Source organism: Suncus etruscus, chromosome 12, assembly GCF_024139225.1.
Source record: "Suncus etruscus isolate mSunEtr1 chromosome 12, mSunEtr1.pri.cur, whole genome shotgun sequence".
Classification (NCBI taxonomy): domain Eukaryota; kingdom Metazoa; phylum Chordata; class Mammalia; order Eulipotyphla; family Soricidae; genus Suncus; species Suncus etruscus.
Window position 1 is genome coordinate 104,205,863 of NC_064859.1, and position 22,619 is coordinate 104,228,481.

General features: G+C 54.1%; 1 protein-coding gene and 1 non-coding gene across 2 annotated transcripts in view; one reads left to right on the top strand and one right to left on the bottom strand.

The window, feature by feature from the left end:
* Nucleotides 1-22,619, top strand: part of CAMKMT (calmodulin-lysine N-methyltransferase) — a 157,261-nt gene that overhangs the window by 95,109 nt on the left and 39,533 nt on the right. The gene's annotated exons all lie outside the window — the stretch shown is intronic.
* On the bottom strand, nt 3,830-3,935 carry LOC126025291 (U6 spliceosomal RNA). Its single transcript, XR_007501317.1, has one exon. It is a non-coding gene; the product is annotated as a U6 spliceosomal RNA (small nuclear RNA).

Sequence of the window (22,619 nt, forward strand, 5' to 3'; positions counted from 1 at the left end):
TGAGCAGACAGACAGGCTGTCAGCCGGGGCCCTGGCTCACGCATGGCCCCGTCACGCCCACCAGCCCCTGCCCAAGAGGCAGCCAGATACCCCCACTCGGGCTGGAGCTCTGTGCTCCTCGGCCTCCAGGGTGTCCAGATTCTCAGGGGCGAACGGGGGTGGGGATGCCTTGGAAGCAGAGTGGGAGGCAGCTGGCCCCAGGTCCCTGTGCAGTCGGGGATGGCTGCCCCTGTGCATCTTGTCTGCTCGCCGTGGCCAGTGGCTGATGTGCTGGGAGTGAGCTTTCCAGCCACAGAGAGCGAGCTGCAGACACTTCAGCCCTGGGCAGTGTGGCCTGAGTGGTCCCCACGTACTTCAGACAGGAAGTTCTTACCCAGCAGGAGTCCTCAATCTTTTTAAATAGGGGGCCAGTTCACTGTCCCACAGACTGTTGGAGAGCCGGATTATAGTTTGAAAAAAACGACGATGGGGTGGAGAGATAGCACAGCAGCACGGTGTTTGCATGCGGTCGTTCCAGGACGGACCCAGTTATATTCCTGGCATTCCATAGTTCCTCATGCCTGCCTAGAGTGATTTCTGAGCACAGAGCCAGGAATGACCCCTGAGCGCTGCCGGGTGTGACCCAAAAACAAAAACTATGAGCAAATTTCTATGCACACCCCACATATTTTGAAGTTAAAAAAAAGGAACAAATTTAATTTTAAATAAAGAACAAGTTGAATCAGCAAATGTATCAGTATTTCAGTGGGAACTATGGGCCTGTTTTTGGCGGGCCATAGTTTGAGGACCCCTGCCCAAGACTTTGAGGAGGAATGGAGAGACAGAGAGAAGGTGGGAGTCCGGGAGTGGGGTGTACATCCCACACATGTGCCCAGGACGAATCGGCTAAGCAGGACAGGCAGTAGTGGCAGAAACACCCTCTGGGCCACATAAATATTCTTGGTGGGCTGCATGTAGTCTTCGGGCCGTGGTTTGAGGACCCCTATTCTGACCTCATGAAATATCCTGATTTTTGTGAAGCTGTTTACCCAATCCTGAAACGAGACACATATTTGTTCCATGTGTATTTCTGAATTTTTGGTTGTGAAAACACGGCACCCAGACTGTAATCTAGGCTGCATTGTGCCCACACCTGTCAGAGCAAGGCTTCCCTCCCCTTCGCCCGTCACCCTCTGGCTAACAGATCCCACCAGTTCAGCCAACAACGTTTTCACCCATAAATTGTACAACATTAAGGCTTCTTTTTTTTCCTCCTTTCAAGCTTCATTCCTCTTGCATATCTATATCTCATCATTTCCTTTTCACTCTCTGAACTGGGATCAAATTGCAGTTCATGCACAGTATTTGACTAATATTTCCCCCCCTCCCCGAAGCTCTTAAATTTCCTCCTCCTTCCTTTTTCATTTTCTGCCAATCATGTGTGAGTGAAATGGAGTCATCTGTCCCATGGAATTTCCAATGAAGGTTATTTTTTTATTGCACCTTCTCAGGCGGTGCTAACAGGCTAACAGTTGCCTCTGAGCCTGGCGGTTTCTGTATTTGACATGTAATATTTGGGGGGGGGGCACACCCAGCAGCACCCAGAAGTTACACCTGGTTTTTCACTTAGAAATTACCCCTGACAGTCTTGAGGGATCCCAAGGATTGAATCTGGGTCGGCCGTGTGAAAGGCAAACACCCTACCCACTGTACTATCATTCCTGTCCGTGTTAATATTTTTTAGTAAGTATCTTTATTTTTTCTTTGTTATTGGCTTTTTTGTTGTTGTTGTTTTTTGGTTTTTGGGTCACACCCGGCAGTGCTCAGGGGTTACTCCTGGCTCCGTGCTCAGAAATCACCCCTGGCAGGCTCGGGGGACCATATGGGATGCTGGGATTCGAACCACCGTCCTTCTGCATGCAAGGCAAACACCCTGCCTCCATGCTATCTCTCTGGCCCGTTATTATTTTTTTTGTTTGTTTTGTTTTGGTTTTTTGGCCACATCTAGCAGTGCCAATGGTCATTCCTGGTGGTTCTTGGGGGACTCTGGGATTCTGGGACTCAAACCCTGGTTGGCCGCATGTAAGGCAAACGCCTCCCCACTGTGCTATGCCCCAACACAAGTATGTTTTCCAGGTTTTTCTTTTACTTAGAACACGTGTCACCAGCCCCAGACCTGCCTCTTGTGGCTTGTGCCAACCGTGCGAGCAGATATTTGGAGAAACAGACAGAGGCTGTTTTCCCACTTGTCTGAACCAAGAAACCCAGTTCTGCTTCTGGTGAAGTGAAAGCTGGGGACACCTCCCCCTTGAACCCTCAGGACCCTGCCAGGGTGGGGTGCATGGCCTGGCACAACCCACAGCCAGGAGGTCATGTGCAGGGCTTTCCCAGAGAGATGCCACCTCTTCCTGGCCTTAAAAGTGGCACCTTGGCCTGAATCAACTTTTAGAGCTTGGAGGGAGAAGGAGACGGACTCCCCTGAGCTTGCAGAGAGGTCTGACTGCTCCTGAACTGAGACCTCTGAGGAAGATGCTCTGTGCCCTTTCTGGGCTTGGCTGACCTGCAGCCTTCCTGATCTGAGATCCTGACTTCCAGGAAAGTTTGAGGTTCCTCTATATAGACAGATCCCCAGGATCCTGGCACAGTAGAACCAGGACTATGTCCTGTGGAAACGGCACCTCTGACTCACTCCCACTTACGTGACAGGGCCAAGCGGCGGGCACGGGGTCCCCACCATTCAGGCCCTAGGAATGCCCCTGTTGCTCCAGACAGGCACACGTTTCTGGAGAAGGAAACTTCTCAGTGACTCTCTGGAACCCTGAGAATGTAGCGCCCACATAACGGCCCCACAGCCACAGGGTGGCACTGGACGGAACCCCCGGGGCATGGATTTCTGACAAGTTTAGGAAGGAAGCAAAACAGAGCTAAGAATGGGGTCCTGACTGGCCCAGCAAGGCCGGCTCACCCTGTCTTGTGAAGTCAAGCTCCAGGCTCTCTCCCGAAGCCCCCGGCCTCCCTGCCAGTGTGATTCACTGGAGAAAAATTTCCAGGTACCCAAAAAGCTACAGTTAGTTGCAGGGAACAAACACTGTTTATTCATCCCAGACAATGTAGCCTTTCAACTTGCCTGACAGCTCCGGCTCTGCGTGTATTTGCGTGTTTGCTAAAAATAACGGAATGTCTCAAGTAAAAGTAAGTCCAGGACCTGAGCCCCGTGTGCTGGCGGAGGAAGGCCCAGTTCTTTCCCCTTTTGTGTTGAAGTTTGAGAAAGACCCCAGAGTTGGCTCTGTTTGTTTCCGGGGTAAAAGCCGCCCCCCACCCCGGCAACTCCTCATGGAGACAGAGACGCCCATCCCTTTCCTCAGTCCAGGGAGAGGGCCAGCAGAGGAAAGGAAGGGCAGCCACACAGGCCTGGACCTCCTGAGACACGGGTTGTCTTTCTGGACTGCTGTGCCCACAAACACACCCCACAGTAGCCCACACCCACCGAGGGAGCCCGCACCCACCTCTCTCTCCATGGAGAGCCGAGAGCAGCCGTGGCCAGAATCAACAATGAAAAACGAGACTGCCTTGTGAGTGAGTGTCACCTGGCAGGTCTGGTCCAAAGGTGTGTCCCGAAGAGCCCACGAGGGGTGTTTCTCAGTGAGTACCTTCCCAATCACTTGCCTTCCATTTCCCAACTTATTCACCCAGTCTGTCCTTTTTTGGTCCTCAGAGGCACCATTTATTTCATCTCTGGTACAGGCAGGCTCTGGCTGGTATCTAACCTCACCTGTGCTCTCCTGCAAGATAAGTGACTGTCGGACTCTTTTTTTTTTTTTTTTTGTGGTTGTTTTAGCAGTTTCTATTTATTTGTTTGTTGTTGGGCCACATTTATCGATACTCCCTGTGCAGGGGCCATGCTAATCTTCTCTGTATCATTCCAAATTTAGTATATGTGCTGCCGAAGTGAGCACTCGGTTGATACTCCTGGCTCGAGCACTGGGCAATACTCCTGGCTCTGCGCTCAGAAATTGCTCCTGGCAAGGAAATTGCTCCTGACAAGCTCAGGGGACCATATGGGATGCCGGGAGTTGAACCGGGTTCCTCTGGATCAGCCACATGCAAGGCAAATGCCCTTCCGCCATGCCCCTCTCTCTCCTTTCTCCATACCACTTCTGGCCTGCTTCCCACCAAGGACCGGGCAGTGATGCCCATGCCATGGGGTCTCTGCCACCATCCCCTCTGCTGTGCCAGTGGCACCTCGCCCAGCCTTACCTGCCTGTCAGTGCCAGGGCCCTCCCTTGCCCTGCTGTGGGTCACCATGAACTACAGGGCCAGGGTGATAGCACAGTGGTCGGCATTTGCCTTGCATGCGGCCAACCTGGGACAGACTCAGATTCTATTCCTGCTGGCATCCTATATGGTCTGCCAGCCTGCCAGGAGCGATTTCTGAGTGCAGAGCCAGGAGTAGCCCCTGAGCGCGCTGGGTGTGATGCAAAAACAAACAAACAAAAATAACCACTTTATTTTCTTTGGGGGGGGGGGCCACACCTGGCAGTGCTCAAGGGCCACTCCTGGCTATCTGCTCAGAAATAGCTCCTGGCAGGCATGGGGAACCATATGGGACGCCAGGATTCAAACCAATTACCTTAGGTCTGGATTGGCTACTTGCAAGGCAAATGCCGCTGTGCTATCTCTCCGGCCCCCAAATAACCACTTTGAACTACACCTGTCACCCAGGTTGGAGGAAGAGCTCCCAGGGGCCTCGAGGTCCTGCTTCCCCATGCAGCTTTGAGGGGAATGTGCCAGGACCCCCCAGGAAGGGCTGAGAGCAGGGGCAACCACAGTGGTTTGTTTGAATCAGGAGGAGATGCGGAGTTCAGAGGCGCCTGATAACATTGTTAGGGGTCTCGTGTGACACACGCTCATGCCCTTGTTCCACAGATGTCCTGGGAGGATAGAATGATAACGAGAGCCTGGGCAGACCGTGGATGAGTCTGTCTGAGCAACCGGCAGCCACCCTCCCCAGACCCGTCATTGGGGCTCTGAGGGGTTCTTGCCTGGCTCCCTTTATAGAGTGCACTTGGTCATGTGAGACGGCGGCTCCAAGAGTTGTGGTGCCGTGCTGTCCTGGGTGGGTGCTCACTCTGCATGTGCTCAGCCCTCACGCTCAACCCATGCTCGTCCTCAGGACGTCTCGGCATCTCCAGATACAGCCCTGGGGACCCTGGCTGTATCTGTATCCTTGGGCCCCACGTATGGAGCTCCTCAGAACTGTTGTCCCAGGGTCACCAGGATTGAGAGTGCCGCATGGGTTAAATTGTGTCATTTGGGGGGACCAGAGTGATAGCAAAGCAGTAAGGCATTTGCCTTGCATGCGCCAACCCAGGACGGACCCAGGTTCAAGCCCTGCAGGCATTCCATATGGTCCCCCGAGCCTGCCAGGAGCGATTTCTGAGCACAGAGCCAGGATTAACTCCTGAGTGCCACTGGGTATGTGCCAAAAACCAAAATCAACCAACCAACCAACCAACCAAAAGTGGTGTCATTTTTGGCATTTCTTCTAAATGTGTGTGTGGATTTTGTGCGTGTCTGTAGGGGTACCGAAGTGTGGCTCCTCACGGGACATTTCTCTGCTCTTCCCAGCTCCTGTCCCGTGCACGGCTGGCAGGGCCCACAGCTCTTCATGATGGCCCTTGCCCCAAGGCACGGCTAGGCCTAATCCTTTCCTGTTTGGTGCTGGATGAAGTGGCAGGAAGCACCTGCCCTGTGGCAGGTGTGACTGCTCTGCAGTGATGGCTGACTTGAACTGGTGGGCTGCACTTGGTGGTCCCACTCCAAGGTCTCCAGGCAGATCATAAAGAAGCAGATCCTGAGAGGCTTCCTGCATGAGGGGGCCACGTGACTCTGGGTGGTGGGGAGAGCAGGTGTACATGTAGCCGACTCCTGCCTGCCGGGGCCATCCCATCCCCTCTCTGGGCCAGCGTGGGGGTACCTTCCCACCTCCATGGCTGCCACATTTTCACATCCAGAAGCCAACCCACCCCCCACCCTCCCTTCCCGTCCTCCCTCCCCGCTGCAGGTGCATCTTGTCTTCATCCCTACCAGGTCACCTTCCCCCGCACGCAGGCGAGCCGCTATTGATCAAAGAGGTTTTGTTGGGTAGCTCTCAGATCACTGAGTGACAAACTTTATTGAATTTGACTTAACCGGAGTCAGAAGACAGCTGGAGCGGAAGGGCTGGCACTGCCATCAAGCCAGTCCCCGACAGGCGGGGGCGGGCGGGCGAGGGATACCGGCCCGGCGAGCCCTCAGAGATTAACTGAGCAGTCTTCTCCCAATTCCCCGGGCTGTCAGCAGAGCCAATTAGATTTTCAAGCAGTAGACAAGAAGGGTGGCACTTGGGGACCTTTTTGCTTTAGGTCGAAGGCTTTCCAGGCTGCGAGGAGATGACATTGATGATGACGCGCTGGGCCGCGGTTGGTTTTAAGACAAGTTAAATTAGCAGTCTAGAAATGATTCCAACTGTCTCCCACTTCTCACGGTTGCCACGTTCAGTGGATCCTGTCAGGAGCAAGTTGATGACTTAATAGTCTTCCCTGAGTGGATTTGAGCACTTTGGCTGTGTGTTTATGTGTGGTTGTCATGCTTAAAATATTCATATGCAGGTTTGAAATATTTATTGGGACGCGCCCTGTTCAGGGTTCAGTGGTGGCGTGGCTTGGGCGCTGTGCCCCGTTTCGCGCTTCCCTGGTCCCCTCGGCAGGATTGTGTGCTCCTCGCCACACTGCACGGGGATGTGGCCTCCTGGAAGTTATTGATGAATCTATAGTTTTTACTGGTTTATTGCTTTATTGGGGTGCAAGAGCCTTTTTGGGAAGACCTCTCCCCTGCATTTTGGATCCTAGGTCTGCATCCTGGATTCCTACTTTTCCTGAGAGTTGGGAAACGGGGGAGATGGGGTGCAGTCGATACTAGAAGACCCCTTGATCCAGGAAAACAGCTATCTGGACAGTAAGAGGCAGGAGCGAGAGGGTGGAGCCCTGGTTGGTCCATAGAGGTTTCTGAAAGAAAGAGATTTCTGGAAGCAGAAGTCTCTGGAAGCTTCTTCTTGAACACCAAGAGGCCAGACCCACCCCCCACCCCCCACCCCCCAAGGCTGGGACTGATGCTGCCCCAGCTGCAGTGAATCTCTGCAGGTCCTGAGACCTCGCTCTCAGGGTGGCTGTGGGCTGTGCTCCCCTCAGGGATGTCAAGCCTTCAGGATTCGGCAGAGCTGCCTGGCTTCTGGCTCACTGTCATTTGTGTCGGGCACGGGGCACCTTCCTCTTCGTCAATGGGGATGGTTTTTGCAGTGTGGGTGTGTGAGTGCACGGCCCCACGTGTGAGCTTCTGCGTCCATGTGTCCTCCGGGCTGTCGCGAAGCCTGGACCTCTGTGCTCATGTGGTGCCGCAGCGGCGAGGACCTGCTCGACCCTGGGGGGTGGGGGGGACTCCATGTTCTCTGTGCATGGCCGAGGCCCTGCGGGACACTGGGCTACTAAGAAGGTCCTGCGGCGAGGGGTCATGTTGGGGACTGGGCTGAGGTCTTGAGAACGAGGGTTTTCAGAAACAGCTGCTGAGGGCTTTAATTCGGTGTTTGGACTCTGGCCTATGGCTCAAGCACTGTTCCACATGAGGCAGTGATGGCCTGGGAGGAGCTCGCAGCAAAAGCTGAGGCAGCAATGGTGTGTGTGGGGATCATAGTGAAGGCTGAGGGCAGCGATGGCCTGTGGGCAGCTCACAGAGGTTTCTGAGGCCATGATAACCCGAAGTAATCACTCTCTGTTGGGTGAGATAATATGACGCAGGAAACCGACCTGGCTGTGGCAGACCCTGTGTTTCTTCAGGCAAGGTTCCTGAAGCACAGTTCTACGAGCTGTGCTTGAGAGAAACTGAATCAGTGGACCAGCACCTCCCCGAACCCCAGGTTCCTCTCTCGGTGACACTGAAGCCAGCCCAAGGTGGTCTGACCTTTTCATCCATGAAATGTGTCTCTCCGGCTGACTGACCTAAGCTTTCCTTGAGAAGCGGACAAGAGGAGAAAGTGAGAGGAGTCAGAGGGAGAGGGAGAAGCATGGAATGATCGCACTCGTTTGTCGGATACTAAACAACAACAGTGTGTGATAATAATTCCCAAAGACAATAGAAATGTAAGGGGGAGGGTGAAGTGAGGACAGAGAAGGGAGCACTGTGACAGTGAGAGTTGGGAATGTTCACTCTGGACAGGAACTGGGTGCTGAGAGGAGGGATAATGATGCATGATACCCCCCTTCAGGAGCAGTATTACAAACAGGAGAGGAAGAGGAGAGACAGACAGACAGGGATGAGGAATGACGGTTGCTGGGCATTGGGTGACTGAAACTCAGCCATCACACACGGTGACTGGATGGGGAGGAGGAAAGGGCCCAGCAGAGTGACAGCGGCTGTGGCTGCCGTCCAGTGACCAGGGTCCCTGGTCCCATGTGTTCTCCTCCCTGTGCTGCCATGATGTACTCTTCCCTTACCTTCCTTTCCCTCCACTCAGTCCAGCGCTGGCCACAAGGACATTTGTTGGCCCTGGGTTGACTGGTCAGCTGACCACACCACAGTCTGTCTGGCCCCTTGTCCTCACCTTGACCTCACCTCTGACCTCCCAGAGTGGAGCCCTGCACTGCCCAGACTTCCGTTTCCTTCTATCCTGCTCTCTCTCTCTCTCTCTCTCTCTCTCTCTCTCTCTCTTTCTCTCTCTCTTTCTCTCCCCTTTCTCTCTCCCATTCTCACTCTCTCCTTTTTCCCTCTCTTTCTCTCTGTCTCTCCTTTTCACTCCCTATCTCCCTCCCTCTCTGTGTGTGTGTCTCTCTCTCCCATTTTCTCTGTCTCTGTCTCTGTCTGTCTCTCTGTCTGTCTGTCTCTCTGTCTGTCTGCCTGCCTGCCTGCCTGCCTGCCTGTCTCTCCAGTGCTCTGTGAACCCAGTGTCTGAGGGATGGCTCTGGCCTGTGGTAGGCAGGAAGCCAACTTCGGCTCTGTGCAGGGAGTAGGGGGTGGGCCATGGGCAGTGGGCATCAGGCAGGGACACACCCAGGGTATGGGGCCTGTCTGACCCCCAGCACTGGGGGCCAGAGGGTCTGACACAAGGGGCATGAGTGGAGGAAGCCAGCCATCAGGTGTCCCGACAGGGCTCTTGGCTTTGGGGCTGCCACACTTCAGCGTGCCTTGCAGTTGACTTGGCCATGGGCGCACCGGACCAGGAGACTTGGGGCAGGACCCTGGGATGCAGGAGGTTTGGGGGGGGGGGCGCCCAGCCAGTGTCCAGGCCACAGGGAAGAAAGAGAAGCGGCAGCATCAGACAACAGGAACCTTGATTCCAAACAGCCTGGGTCTCCCCTCTGGTTCCCCTTCGGGTGGGTGGGTGAGTGGGGCTCCTGCCATGGCTGGCAGCCAGCGAAAGCACAGCAGGCACTGGCATGGGCAGTGCCCAGACTCAGCCATGGCTTGGCCTGGTGTGGGGACTCGCTGGACTCCGAAGGGCTTTGAGTTCTAGGTGGACAGTCCCAGCCCCCATGCTGCTGGGAATGGGGGGGGGGAGGGAGAGCAGGTGAGAGAGAGAGAGAAAGAGAGAGAGAGAGAGAGAGAGCCTTTTTTTTCTCACACTGTTTCTTTGGATTCCTTTGTACCGCCCTGTTGTGTTGTGGGGCCACATCTATTTGTGTTGTATTGTGTATCTGTATGGGTTGTACTGTGGGACCACATCTGTGCACATTGTGTGTGTAACCACATCTGTGTGTTATGTTGTTCGGTCGTGTCTGTGCATGTTGTGTTGTGGGACCACACCCACATGGGTTGTATTGTGGGGCCACATCTATGCTTGCTATGTTATGGGGCCGTGTCTGTGCGTGTCATGGGGTCACATCTGTGCAGGTTGTGTTGTGGTGCCATATCTGCGTGTTGTGTGGTAACCACATATTTGCGTGTTGTGTGGGGGGCCTCGTCTGTGCATGTTGCATGTGGGGCCTTGTCTGCACCGTCAGCCTATTGAGCGATGGCCCTTTCCCGCCGAGTGTGGCGAAGAAGCTGAGAAGACATGGGGGACTCTCGGCACTGGGTTCGGCGGACTTGGCCATATTGTTCTCGGCGAGCCCTGGCACTGAGTGGCTGGCTCCGTGACACCGGTGCGGGCGAGGACGTGTCCTTGAAGAAGCTGCCCGCCTCCTCCCAAGGTCAGGCTCCACGCCCTGCCCCCCTGGCAGCCTTACCGCATCTCGTCCCCTCATTATGATTTTAGTAGCTTTTTCCTGAGGACTGCCGTTGAATCTGCTTTCATGTGTTTATTGGCCATTTGTACTTCTCCTTTTGTGCCGTGTGAGCATTCCCTTGACATTCTTCGTGCGGATCTTCGTTGAATTGCATGCCTTCCCTTTTCACTGAATAAATAGCGAGAGTCCTGGATCTAGCCGGGAAACAAGTGCTTTGTTCTGTATGTGCTGCAAACGCGTCCCACCCTGGGCTGCCTCTTCATTTCCTTGGCAGTGTTCTGTGAAGGGCACAAGTTTCCTGTTTGTCTCAAGTCTCCGCTGCCTCCTTTCTTCCCCGCTTGGCTCCATACGTTGGCTGACAAATCTTGGCTCTTATCAGCAGCCCCAAGTGTGTGTGTTTGCTCCAGTGGACCTGGGACTCTTGACGTTTGTGGCTTTCCAGGGGCCCTGGTTTTCTATACCGAGATCCTGTTACTGCATCTGTTCAGGGAGGCGCTCCTCCCACCCAGGACCTCTTTCTCTTTGGGCTCAGCATGTCACTGGGACTGCGCCCATCCTCACCAGCACGGCATTTATAAGTCTCACCAGCCTCGCCTTTTTAAGTCTTGTATCAGGTAGTATATAAGCCACCTAATTTTGTTCTTTCTTTCTTTATTTTTTTTTAACTAAAACTGACTTTCAATATTTTACATCCTTTGCAATTTCTGTGAATATTGGAATCAGCTGGCAGGCTTTAAAAGGACAAGAAGTCAGCACCACACGGTCTTGGTGCGTCCCTGGGTCAGCTCCATTCCTGTCCCTCAGAAGTGGACCCTGCTGTCCATCACCTGCCTCAGTGGCCATTCCCGTTACTTACGACAGTGTGGTTAAGTGGCATCCTGTTGTATTTGGTTGGTCCTTATCAGCTCATGAAGAATTGCTCTTTGTGTATTGGCCTGAGGCTGTGATATTGTTACTATATTCACTTTTTTTGTGGGGGGGAGGGAGGCCTCACTCAATGGTGCTCAGGGGTGACTCCTGACTTTGTGCTCAGGGATTAAATCTGGGTTGGCCTATGCAAGGAGAGTGCCCTACCCACTGTACTGTAGCTCTAGCCTTCATTTTGGGTGGTGATGGTTTTGGTGATGGAGACACATACCCTATTCATGGATTGGGAGGATTCACATCATTAAAATGGCAGTACTCCCCAAAGCATTATGCAGATTTAATGCAATCTCCCTAAGGATACCATGACATTCTTCAAAGATGTGTATAAAACACTTCTGAAATTCATTTGGAACAATAAATACCCAAGAATAGCTAAAGCAACCCTTAAGGAAAAATAATGGGAGGCATCACTTTCCCCAATTTTAAATTGCACCACAAAGCAGTAATCATTAAAACAGCATGGTCCTTTTATAAAGACAGACCACCAGATCAATGAGTACTCAAGAGAATGACTCCCTAGACATGCAATCAATTAATCTTTGATAAAGGGGCAAGAAACTAAAAATGAAGCAAGTAGTGTTGGGACAACTGGTCAGCCACTTGCAAAAAAGTGAACTCAGACCTCCATCTAACACCATGCATAAAGGCCAAATCAATATGAATTAAAAGAGTGTTGATATCAGATTCGAAACTATAAGGTATGTAGAAGAAAACAGGCAAAACACTCCATGCCGCTGAGACTAATGGCTTCAAGGAGGAAACACCACTGTCCAAACAAGTGGAAGCAGAGGTAAACAAATGGGGCTACATTCAACTGAGAAGCTTCTGCACCTCAAAGGAAATAGCAACTAGGGTAAAAGGGTCACCTTTGTAATGGGAAAAACTTTACCAATACTCATCAGATAAGGGGCTAATATCTAAGATATACAAGGTACTAACAGAACTTAACAAGAACTTAACAAATCTAACCCCATCGAAAAATTGGGAGAAGAAATGAACAGACATTTCCTGAAAGAAGAAATACAGATGGCCAAAAGACACATGAAAAAATGCTCCATGTCACTAATCATCAGGGTGATGCAAATCAAAACAACAATGAAGTACCATCTCATGCCATAGAGACTGGCACACATCACGAAGAACAAGAACAATCAGTGCTGGCAGGGATGTGGGGAGAAAAGAACTCTCATTCAGTGCTGGTGGGAATGTCGTTTAGTCCAGCCTTTGTGGAAAACAAGATGGAGATTCCTCAAAAACTGGAAATTCCTCAAAAACTGGAAATTGGGGCCGGGCGGTGGCGCTAAAGGTAAGGTGCCTGCCTTGCCTGCGCTAGCCTTGGACGGACCGCGGTTCGATCCCCCGGTGTCCCATATGGTCCCACAAGCCAGGAGCAACTTCTGAGCACATAACCAGGAGTAACCCCTGAGCATTACCGGGTGTGGCCCAAAAATCAAAAAAAAAAAAAACAAAAAACTGGAAATTGAGGGGCTGGAGAGATAGCATGGAAGTAAGGCATTTGCCTTTCATGCAGAAGGACGGTGGTTCGAATCCCGGCATCCCATATGGTCCCCCTTGCCTGCAAGGAGTGATTTCTGAGCCTGGAGCCAGGAGTGACCCCTGAGCGCTGCCGGGAGTGACACAAAAACAAAAACAAAACAAAACAAAAAAACCTGGAAATTGAGCTCCCATTTGATCCAGCTATACCACTCCTAGGGATATACCCTAGCAATACATACAATTCAAAAATTCCTTCCTCACACCTATATTCATTGCAGCACTATTTACAATAGCTAGAATCTGGAAACAACCCAGATGCCCGACAACAGATGATGGCTAAAGAAACTATGGTACATGTACACAATGGAATATTATGCAGCCGTCAGGACAGATGAGTCATGAAATTTCCTATTCGTGGATGGACATGGAAACTATTTATGCTGAGTGAAACGAGTCAGAGGGAGAGAAGCAAACACAAAATAGTCTCACTCATCTGTGGCATTTAAGAAAACTAAAAACCAGTATAGAAATAATACCCAGAGACAATAGAAATGAGGCTGGACGGTCCAGTGGAGCAGTGCAGTGAGGGCAGAGAAGGGATGCTATAACAACATGCATGGAAATGGTCTCTCTGGACTCCAGTGATTCTTTACTCGTTTTGCTTTGGGGCCACACCTGGAGATGCTCAGGGGTCACTCCCGGCTCTGCCCTCAGGTTATTCCTGGCCTTGCCCAGGGGACCCTATGGGATGCCAGGGATTGAACTGGGTTGGCTGTGTGCAAGGCAAACACCCTCCCTGCTATCACTCTGGCCCCCACTCACTGTTTTCAATAGTTTTTTTTTTTTGTCTGTTTGTTTTCTTTTTCTTTGCTTTTTGGGTCTCACCTGGCAGCGCTCAGGAGCTACTCCTGGCTCCATGCTCAGAAATCACTCCTGGCAGGCTTGGGGGACCATATGGGATGCCGGGACTTGAACCACCGTCCTTCTGCATGCAAAGCAAATGTCCTACCTCCATGTTATCTCTCCAGCCCCTAGTTTTTGTTTCTTTTAATACCTTTGTAAATTAAGCACTTTTACTAAATCATCCTTCCTTGACTTTGATCTTCTGTTCTTGCTCCTAGGGCTGGGTCACCTCTTTTGGGGTCTTCTTTTTCCCCATTTTCCCCATTTCCGGGGCTCCTTGCTCTCCACAGACAACAGACAACAGTTCTCTAGCAGTTTCCATGAGCACTGTGGAAGCGAGTTATGACACGGTTGCCGCCAAGTCCTGTGGCAACTGTGCACTGGGGAGGAGCCAGAGGCTGAGCCCTGGTTGCAGGGCCAGCAAGACAAGGTGTCAGGGGGCCCACATGGTAGTCTCGCCATGAGGCATTCATCACCCAAGAACATGGCTTGCCACAGTATACCGCTACATGCACAGGTTAAACCAGGCAATGTAGTGGGGAAGCTTTGGGGGGGGGGGGTGTGTGCACAAGGCGATGGCACTGAAGGGTTTTATTTGGGGGCCACTTCTCTAGCGTTGCCCCAACTGTCCCACCCCGAGCACCTAAGCCAACTCCTCAGTGCATTCTATAGCTGTGGTAGAACTTCAAACAGGTCAACTAGGGAATTCCATGAATTTCGTGAGCTTTTGGGGACAAGGGGCTGCAAATCCAAACAGATAGTTTCCCTGCCTCGAACAGGGACCTGGACTCAGTGGGTGGGATTTTCCTGGTGGTGATAGGGAGCGTGCTTAGGCATAGTCTGTGGTGGCGTGTGGTCTAATGAATGTTGTGACCCGGTGGGGTCGATAGGCTTCAGTGTATTGTGTCGCTTGCAGGAGTGTGGGGTTTGGTGGTGGAGGTTTGAAGTTGAGAGAGAGAGAGAGAGAGAGAGAGGGAGAGAGAGAGAGGAGAGGGAGAGAGAGAAGAGAGAGAGAGAGAGAGAGAGAGAGAAGAGCTTTGCTGAGATGGCACCGTGTGGGTCACACCACAGTGAATACTGTTCTACAGTCTCCTGACCCCCTGAAAGAATGAGTCCGTCTGTCCTGGCAAGAGGCAGTCTGGGGGCCCGGAGAGATAGCACAGCGGTGTTTGCCTTGCAAACAGCCGACCCAGGACCAAAGGCGGTTGGTTCGAATCCCAGGTGTCCCATATGGTCCCCCCGTGCTCTGCCAGGAGCTATTTCTGAGCAGACAGCCAGGAGTCACCCCCTGAGCAACGCCGGGGGTGAGGCCCCAAAAACCACAAACCAAAAAAAAAAAGAGGCAGTCCTGGGTGCTGCTCACTGGCCACGACCTGCCTTGGAGGCCAGGGTGGGTTCTTTGTCTGAGTCCTGCCTTTTGGTGAGGGGTGTGGGACTAGGCAAGGACACCCACTCCCTGGCACGCACTGGCCCCTGGGACACCAGCCACCTCAGGCACTTCCCAGGGATGCTGCAGGGCTGATGGGCACAGTGAGGGAGATGGCACAGCAGGGCAAGGGCATTGCCGGCCTTGCCCCCTCTCCCCTCTGAACCGGCCTGCTGTTAAGGCCCGAGTCTCAGGCAGGCAGCGCGGGGGCCTTGCAGCAGGCCTGTCATTGGGGCACGGAGCTTGACCTCATTCCCTCCAGTTTTCAGGAGAAATACTTCGAGTACTGGGTCTGTTCCTTGCCAGGAGAGTGGCTGTCCACCCCTGTGGGACCATTTCTCCGTGCCGATTGGGGAGCCCCTCCTTGCTTTGAGCTCTTGTACCTGAACCTCTTCCTGAGTTTACCAAGAGCCTGGTCTGCCCGCTGCCCTCTGCTTCTGTGCCTTTAGCCACGTCTTGGCACCACCCCAGAAAGTACAATCCTGTGCCCGCACCCCCCACCAGCCTGGTTGACTGCACCCCATGTCTCACTCAGCGGGTTTCAAGTCTTCAAGCCTCGCAGAGCAGAGTTGTTCCAATTGGGTCCCTTAACACTTTCCTCTGGGCCAAGAGACACTGGGCCCAGGCTATGCAGGGAGAGGGTGATGTCCCCCCTTTGGGACAAGGAGGGACCTGCCACATACCTGCGAGGGAAGCAGTGTTTGGGTTGGACGGAAGATGGGGTGTGCAGGTGCAGGTTTAGGGGCAGTTTCTCCCGCAGAGAGCGGACTCCAGGAAGAGGCACTGGTGTCCATCCCCCAAATCTGCAAGTGACCCGTTTCACTGTGCCCTTCTTTCCATCAGCCTGTGTTGCTGCTTAAATCATCTTTATTCCTTTCAATAATGAGCAAAAGCAGATTGATCGCCCTTCTCCCTGCTGTGAGGGTTCAGAATGAAAGATGCAGGTGAACCTGCATCTCACTGCCCAGCTCTGCTCCTGCCCAGTCATGTCTGTCTGTCTGCCTGCCTGCCTGCCTGCCTATCTGTCTGTCTGTCATACTCACACACCTCAGTACAAAAAAATACAATCACACACCTCTCTCTCTCTCTCTCTCTCTCTCTCTCTCACACACACACACACACACACACACACACACCCTGCAGAAGGTGGGCTCCTGGGAGGAGGTACCACCCATCACAGGGAGCAGTGGCGCACAGACCGCAGCAAGGCCCTGGCTGGTCTCGGGATTCTGTCACAGCCATTCGGAAGCCTCTTCACTGCAGACCTTGGCTCAGACCACACCAGCTCCTCAATTGCCCAGGTGACCCATTTCCATCTCCCTCCTGAGGGTCTCACCTGCGGTTGCAGGGCCCAGTTTCACTTCCGTCCACACACAGGCTTTTCCAGGTCAGGCTGGGTGTCCTGTCCCAGGCCCTCAGGCCTCACTGGCTCATGGATCCAGACCACACAGCCTCCGGATGCAGCAAGCACTGTCCCCTTGCTCTGACCTCCAGCCCTCACTATCCCTCTGCTCTCCTGTGGCTAGAGCTGGGAGGGGCTCGGTGGTGACCATGAAGTGGTGTAACCCCTCAGCTCTGCTGCCAGGGATCCCACCCCTTATTTCCCTGGACCCCGCCTCCCCAAACTGGGGTCTCTGCTCAGGGGCTGTGGGAGCTCTCGAGGAAGTGCTGGCCTGGCACACCCACCAGAATCCTCCCTGCGGCCCCTCCCAACTTCCCATACTCTTTCTGGTGACGGGGCAGGAGTTGGGACCACCGGGAGGGACCCTAGGCTGGGCCAGGCCCTTTGCCTCTATGCCAGTGACAGGCAGTACACGAGGTACTGAGAACAGACAGGGAGTTTGGGCCTTGCCTGCTCGGCCCACCTCTGCGTGCCTCAGAGTCAGGACCTCACTCCTCCTGAAAAGGGCTCTGGAGCCGGAAGGATGGTGGTGTGGCCTGAGGCTGATCCCCTTCTTCAGCTCATGCTGGTGTTGGTGGCTGGACCGGGCTGCGTGTGAGATTTAGTTCCTGGTGCACCAGGCCACGTGTGAACTCTGTTAAGGAACCTGGTGCATTGGGCCGTGTATGAGGTCTGGTTCCTGGTGCACTGGGCCGAGTCTGAGCTCCAGGTCACGGTGCACCGGGCTGTGTCTGAGCTCAACACACACCCAACTTCTGGTGGCAGCCAGCACACCTGCCCTGTGCCTTCCCAGCCCCTCCGTAGTGCCATTTCCTCTCCCTGCCCTGTTCCTTCTCTCTCCTCTGCCCAGAGCCTCCTTGCTCCTTACCAGGGTGGTGTGGTGGCTGTGGAAACGTGCTGTGGGTGGGGTCGGGGGGTCTGCGGGGCCAGCCGCCTCTTCTCCGGCCCACCTCCCGGGGACACAGGCCGGCCGTGCCGCGCCCATGGCTGCCGAGTGACTGACGGGGCCAGCCAGAACATTCACTAAAGAGAACATGATCGGGGCGGTGCCTCCTTCCCCCGCAGCGTATGTAAAACTGACTTTTAGAGTGTTTAGCGGATAATGGATCGGCCGAGGTCAGCGCGAGCCACGGAGACCACGGCTATTATTTTCCCCTTTTCATGGGAGGAGGCTCAGCAAAATGAGATTGTCACAGTCCTTTTCTGAGAGGACAGCAACAGACAGTTAAAAGCCTCTTCATGTAAGGATGTGATCCCTTAAAGACACCAGCCCCGGATTATCCCTCCCTCTAAACTTCTGCCAGCTTGTACAAAGAGATAAAACAAAATAGCCGGGTCCCAGGGGTGGGGGGAACCGGCCAGCTCAGCCCCGGGCCCGTTCTTTCCTGCTGATTAGGCCCATGCGAGGAAAACCCACTTAGGCTGAGAGCGGCCTCGGCGGCGGCTGCCCTGCCCACGCTGTTCGTCTCACAACCTTTCGCACGGCGCAGGCCGCCACTTAATCCCTCGCCGGCAGAAAGGTAAGTGGCGCTGGCCGGCGAGGTGTCATGGTGCATTAGAACCTGGGCTCGCGGCAGGGGATAATGGTTCTGATTGCTTGTCGACTCATGTCCCCACACCCGCCTCATGTAAAGTAAGTGACATTTAAAAGACATCAAGATGTGAGGAGAGGGAAGGAGAGAGGAAGGAGGAGAGGGGGCCGGACGCTCGCGAGCTGCTTCCTTTCCCCTAAGTGGTCTCAAATGATAACTCGCCATGCCATGGTGACCTGCGCACGCTTTTAACTTCCTGCCTTGTGTTTTTAGAGGAAGGAAAAAAAATGGGGAAAAAATCTGTAAAATTGCTTCTGGGAACTGTTCCAACGTTATCATTTATTTTCAGGCCCATCGGCCGAGTTCTGTCCTGCGGCCCTCGGGCCCTGCTGAGGCATCATCTCTCAGGTCCTCGGGGCCTGCCTGTGGGGGCGAAGGGGGCTGTGTCCTCACATGGGACTGAGGCTCTGCTAGCTCCTCATCTTGGCCCTGTCTGCAGGCTCAGCCCCACTGGCCACTGGCCTGGCCTGCTCTGGCCCTGGTGGGTCTTAATCTCTCTGAGAACCTGCGCCCGGGGCTGGCTGGTCTTCTTGTCATCCGAAAGGGCTGACAGGAGGAGGGAGTGAGTCTGCCACCTCCTGCCACTGCAGACCAGACTCCGTCGAGCCTGCCTCTGTCTCTCTGCCACCTCCCTGCAGCTTTCATCCCCACGGAAGGGGCTATTTTTCGTTCATTTGGTAGGGGGCTGAGAATTGTTTTCCCCTTTTCATTTTTGGGGGTATTTTTTTGGAGGGGGCACACCTGGTGACACTCAGGAATTACTCCCGGCTCTGTGCTTAGAAATCGCTCCTGGCTCCAGGGACCATATGGGACGCCAGGGATCCAACCAGGTTCGTCCTGGATTGGCCAAGTAGTGCAAGGCAGTCACCCTACCTCTGTGCTATTCCTCCAGCCCCTCCCTTTTTCCTTTTGAAGCCATTTCCCTATCCCCAAGCCCAGGGCTCAGGCTGGTCCCCTACACTTGCCAGGGCATCCAGTGGACTCCCTAGGGACCACTGGTGCTCATTAAAGAAGTTCCTCACCCAGGCTAAGCTGCTTCCACTCGAAGCTAATCCACGGCCTTCTCAACAGGCCTCCCTGCCCGCCAGCCAGGTCCTGGCTGGGGTCTTTGAGCCTGAGGATGGGGGGGGGGGGATGCAGCTGCCAAACACGGCCCATCGCCTGGGCCCACTGTCCGGCCAGCCTGCAAGACCTGGCCTGGCTTCAGTGCGCTGGGAAATGCAGCCCAGACTGAACCCCCCCCCCCCAATGATCGAACAACGTTCCAGAATTGCTTAGGAAACGCTGCGCATTCTCGGGGGAATTTACATATCAGCTGCTCCTACCCTCGTCGGCAGCAGCGGCCTGAAATGTATCTACTCCATTTCCCCTCATCCAGTGCTCCTACCTTTCTTTTCCCCTTTAATTTTTATATATGGTAAAAATTTCATTGAGGAGAGATTGCGGATGACAGGGCTGTAATTTTAAACCCAATAGAAGAGGTGTAAGCAATTTGAGCTTAGCCGAAGCATAATCTTAGGTTGTCAGGAAGAACCCATTCTCCCTATGCTAATCTATCAGCATATCACCCAGCCAATCATCTCTTCAGCTTAGCATATACCCGAAGGTTTGATATATCTATTAACTGCCCATCACACGGCCGGGCTCCGGGTGATGAGATTTCCCCCTTGCTTGGCATTTGGCGGCCGGCGACGGAGCTATCACCACCGCAGATAAATGCCAGAGTGGAGATTTCGCTCCCCTTCCTGAGTGCCGAGACAATCCAGAGACACGCAAGATAGTCTCAGAAGAGAAAACACAGAAAATTACATTTCCCGACCCGGCAGCCCGTGCGAAAATTGTATGGATTACACAATTTTCCCCTCCCCGGACACAACAGGGCGCGACAAGAGGGCTCCCTCATTAGCATTGCAGCACTGCAAAGGGCCACTGGAATAGACGGAGAGATCTTAATTACAGAAAAATATGATGATGATGATGATGATGATGATGATGATGATGATAATAATAATAATAATAATAATAATAATAATAATAATAATAAAATGGAGAGTCTGTATGAAGTCCATTAGAGATGAACTCTTTTTTTTTTTTTTTTTTTTTTTTTTGGTTTTTGGGTCATGCGGCGGCACTCAGGGGTTACTCCTGGCTCTGAGTTCAGAAATCTCTCCTGGCTGGCTCAGGGGACCATGTAGGATGCCGGGATTCGAACCACCGTCTGTCCTGGATTGGCTGCTTGCAAGGCAAACGCCCTACCACTGTGCTATCTCTCTGGCCTCAGAGATGAATTCTTATGTATTTGCATGAATAAGTAAAATTAAATTCATCTTAGATGCTGAATTTTTTTAAATGGACATAAGCTGGTGGTCTGAAGTGATACCCTGGTCCTTGGCATAGGGCGTGGGTCCCATGGTTCTGAAGGCGGGCAGTGCCATGTCCCATGCCCTCTCGGGCCTGATTTGGAGAAAGGCAATCAGAAGCGTCTCTCCAGAAGCAGGTCTTGAAACCGAGAAGCCACGGGTTCGTGTGTTTGGTTGCACGGGACCTGCAGGGGGCAGTGGTTCCTTCCCTGGGACTGTGGTTTTCCTCTGGGGGTGGCCTTGGCAGGGCCAACGTCGGCAGGCCTGGCAGGTTTCCTTTCTGAACGGAGCCTGAGGGTTCCCAGTGGTCTTGACTCACCAGGCCAGACTCTAGGCCCTGCCCCACGTTCCTCATTCGTCCGCATCTCTCGGAGACCGAGAGAAGCAGCCTGGAGTACCTCCAGCCCTTCATCCCGCTGAAAGGGAAGAGGAGCGCTCGTCCTGTCCATGCTCAGTGCTCAGTGCTCACGAGACCCCGGCAGGTCCAGAGCCTCTGGGCTCCTGCCTCTGCCACCTGATTGCCTTCACTGTGACACCCGTGAGTCCCACCTCTGCCACCTCCCACCCCCAGCAGGCCGGCATGGCGCACAGAAAGGGAATAGTGTGTTAAGTCAGAGCTGCCTCCTGGTTTTAAATCGGTGTCCAGGGCCCTTCCTGGGAAAGTGATGTCATTCAGTAAAGTGCTTTGTCACGTGAGCCAAGTATAGGGTCTCATGATGGTGAGGAGGAACCAACCCAAGGGAATCCTGCCTCCATCTCTTGAGCCCTGTGAGGGGCTCCACCAGCTGAGAGGCCTTTGGGTTCAGGTGGCACCAGCATAAGAAGACGGGTCCACGTGTGTGTGCCCTCCTGGCTGGCAGGGAACGGGGCACATGTCTCTACTATCCCCCACCCCCGTTCCTGTCCCCTTCCATCCTTGTCCTGCAGATTTTGAAGCAGAGATGGACCGAGTGAGGGCAGAGAAGCCCGCTGGACCATGCAGGATCAGGGGTGTGGACAGACGGACGTGCCCAGGTGGCGGTTCCTTTGCATCACTCTCTGTCCTGTTGTGATCCCCACAGCCCTCGCCTCTGCCCTGTGCCCTGTGCCACAAAGGGTCAGGCAGGGCGGCCCAGCCACTGAGTCCAGTGGAGCATGTCGGGCACTGTTCTGAGCCCTCAGCTTGGCATCTGGGAGTGTCCTTGGCATAGTGCCCAGAACGTGGATTATTGCCCTGGAAGGGCCATGGCGGAACCCCAGAGTCCCTGCATGGTGGCAGTGCCCCAGGGGCTGGGGGGGTGTCAAGGAAGGGCTGGATGGGGTCCAGACCAGGAGGGAACTTGCCCCAAGGACCCCACCTCCGCCTGGGCACTCCAGGCTGCAGTAGTGGCTTGCGACAGGCTGGTGCTCACTGGCCTCCTGGTGTGATTCTGGGGCCTCTTCTCAGGACCCTGAGACAACCCAAGGCCCACCCTGTGCTCCCTTCATCTGTTTCCCCGGGGCAGGATTCGGGTGTCACCAAGCTGTAGTATGCGACCCAAGGGCAGACCCCACGCATGCTGCAGCTAGAGAGAGTGGCAGATAACACCCACTGTGTCGGCTTGATTCCATGGGGTGCCCTGAAGTACCCCATGACTGTGTGACAAGCCCCTCAGTGCCTGTGTGGGAAGCTGGGTGCAGAGGACAGAGGTTATCCCTCACCCATCTCAGGGGCTGCTCCACATGGGCTGGCCGTCCTGCTGGGACTCACTGCTGAAGACAGCTTTGTTCTGCGCCCTGCACACTTGGGCATTGCCAGCTTGTGGGTAACAGAGTGGAGTGTAGGGCCCGAAAGACCCACCTCGGCCAAACCAGGGTCAAAACAGCACCCTGGAGGGTCCCCTGAGCCCCACCAGGAGTGATCCCTGGAGTGAGACCATAGCACAGCCAGGTGTAGCCCTAGAAAAGAGGGAGAGGAGGACAGAGAGGAGAAGGGGGGGGGGGAGAGATAGCGAGAGAGAGAGCTCCTTGCTGCCTTACCACCCAAGCTGTACCTGCTGTATTATGCCAGGCCCTGGGCACCTTCAGCACTCGCCCCTCCAACAGAGGGCACTGCCCTGCTTCCTTGAGCCTCCTGGGAACCTGCCCACATGCCTGCTGGCCCTGGGGTGGGGGGGCACTGGGCAGTGCTCTGAGCGGCTGCATGCATGTCACTTTCCGAGGGCTCACACCCCTGGTCCCTGGCTAAGAAGGGGACCTGGGCGGCACCTCCTGGCTGTCCTAGTGGCCCTGGTGCGGGGCCGGCCTTGCGGGACGCAC